The sequence below is a fragment of the Diorhabda sublineata genome, chromosome 3 (assembly GCF_026230105.1).
Source record: "Diorhabda sublineata isolate icDioSubl1.1 chromosome 3, icDioSubl1.1, whole genome shotgun sequence".
NCBI lineage: Eukaryota > Metazoa > Arthropoda > Insecta > Coleoptera > Chrysomelidae > Diorhabda > Diorhabda sublineata.
In genome coordinates, this window is record NC_079476.1 from 40,254 (window position 1) to 42,823 (window position 2,570).

Below are 2,570 nucleotides of genomic sequence, written 5' to 3' on the forward strand. Positions count from 1 at the left end.
TATCCAAATTGGCCGTCTGCTATACGACCTGTTCACCATAACGAAGATTTACCAGTACCGATTGCGCATTTAGTTTTAGAAGATACTGGAGACAACGTATCATCAGGAAGCTCCGAAGAATAATGCACCGACCCTATTTTTACTTCAAGAACCGGTCCCGGTGAGCCACATTCGAGTGTATAAAGTGAATTGAATGATTTAGCAACAATATTGATAACAAACTACCAACAATTAATTGATGAATTTCTAGACGCCTACAAATCCCTTGGTGCTCGAATGTCATTGAAAATTCATTTCCTCTATTCCCATCTGACATTTTTCTCGAAAATTTGGGAGCTGTCAATGATGAGCAGGGTTCCACCAAGATATTAATTAGAACAATGGAAATTCGGTATCAAGGACGATGGGTTCGGCCATGATAGAGCTAATAGATATTTAAAGTGATTTTTTAATAGATGTGAGGCATGTTTATTAGATGTAAACAATAAATATTGTCAATATATATGATTTAAAAAACGTGAAATTATTTTTTTTAATAAATATTAAATATTTCACCAATGAATATGGTTCTATAAATATAACTTAAAAGCCTTACGTGTTACAATTATTTTTTTCTTATTTTCGTATTTTTATAGGTCCATTTTACCAAAATTTGCTATTCATTCTTGTTTTACAAAAAAAAATTTTGTCGACCAGTGCAATTTATTCAGATAGATATACATTTTCAACCAAATCAGTAGGATCTATATAGTTTTGATTGTAATATATCGATGGAAGGTGCTAGTATTAAAGAGATCATCTCATTAACACAAACAAACTATAGAAATTAAACACAACGTAGGAATTTTTTCACCAGTCAATCTTGGACGGACACAACTATAAAAATTAATTTGGACATTTCCATAACAACCTCCTCTCAAAAATAAAAAGTTTAAAAATAAAGAAAAATAAAATTTATGCAAGAATACAGTAACGATGAATAACTAATTTATTTCTAACATTTCAGAGTAACAATTGAAAATCGGAATAATAATACACTGAAAATATAATATTTATCCACAAAATTAGACTTGAGATTTAAATATGAGAAAATAATTGAAGATTCAAAAAAATTAGAGAAAAAAAAATAATAAAATATTACAATTCCAGAAATAAAACAATGAAGTCCAAAAGATAAAACTATACCCAGAATATAATTTGAAAAATAAATTGTATATTCACAAAAATTTTAAATATAAATAATTGAAAAATGGAAATAGAAAAAACAGAAGATACAAACATTTGTAAATGATGGACTCACAATTCACAAAAATATTTAAAAAAATTTTAAATAATAATAAGTTACAACGTAAGTTGAAGCGACGCGACGCGCGACTACTAAAGTGGAATGAGTTTAACCCGACAAAAACTACCCCCCAGATTGATTCGGTCGCCTTTTCCTTACCATTACTGGATGCCCTTCACAATCTCATACAGTGTACTAAATTTGGTATTTTTTCAGTTGAAGTGTTACAAAGAAATTAATTTTTTTCGAAATTTGAGGTACTATATCTCCTCATGGATGCAACTTGTTATAGGGGTAAATCTGTCCCAATCGATATATTTTGCGCTCCCTATACGCCTCTGAGTCGGTTCTTTTACGGGACATTTTGTATAATATAAGACTGGCCACTTCGGTCAATGACTTCAGAGTTTTCTTTATATTAATACCTTAATCTTCTTCACTAAACTTCTTCATTTGACCTGTCCTGTGCTTCTTTTTCGCAAGCTTCCTTATGTCTATTTCTTCTCTGGTCTTCCTTTTTTTTCTGTGTCCCCCTCCCTATAGATGAAATTATAACAGCAATAAACGAAAAAGCATGTGTCAGTAGTATCAGATATACATACCTCAATTAACTAGGTATAATTTAATAATACAATATTTTTAAAGCTTTTTGTGTAAGCCTTTATCCTGTATTAAATTCTATGTATGAAATTATATATAGTTATAATGATTAATAAATGAAAAATTCACTATATTTTCATATATTTATAACATTTTTTAATTCACATCACAAATATTAATACAATATCATCAAGATATTCACTTTAGATATTTTTTTATTCAAGTCAAAATTTCATACAGTGGGTTTTTTAATAAGAGAAGAGATATCAGTTTTTAAAAAAAAAAATTCTATTAAGAGAGGAAAAGAGGGATTTTTTGGGATACCGTACCTTCAATTAAAAAACTGATATTCCCGTATTTTCAAAGGTATATAGAAAAAAAAAGAGCTTTTAATTCTAATTACGGTGAAAATTCACACAAAGGTGCTTTTATATATTCGAATCTCAAAAAGCTATAAGTTCATTCGAAAACAATTTATTAAAAGCATAAAAGTGGAAAAAAATTCATGAATATTGTGTTTTTCCGGAAATCAGACTCAAAACCGGATATCATTTTCGAAATCTGGATTTTCAACTACATTTTTTAAAATGATAATCTCAGAAAAGAAATCAAATTCTAGTAAATAAAATTGAGTAAATTTGGGGAGAATAAAATTATAAACCATATTACTAAACTTATCATTTAA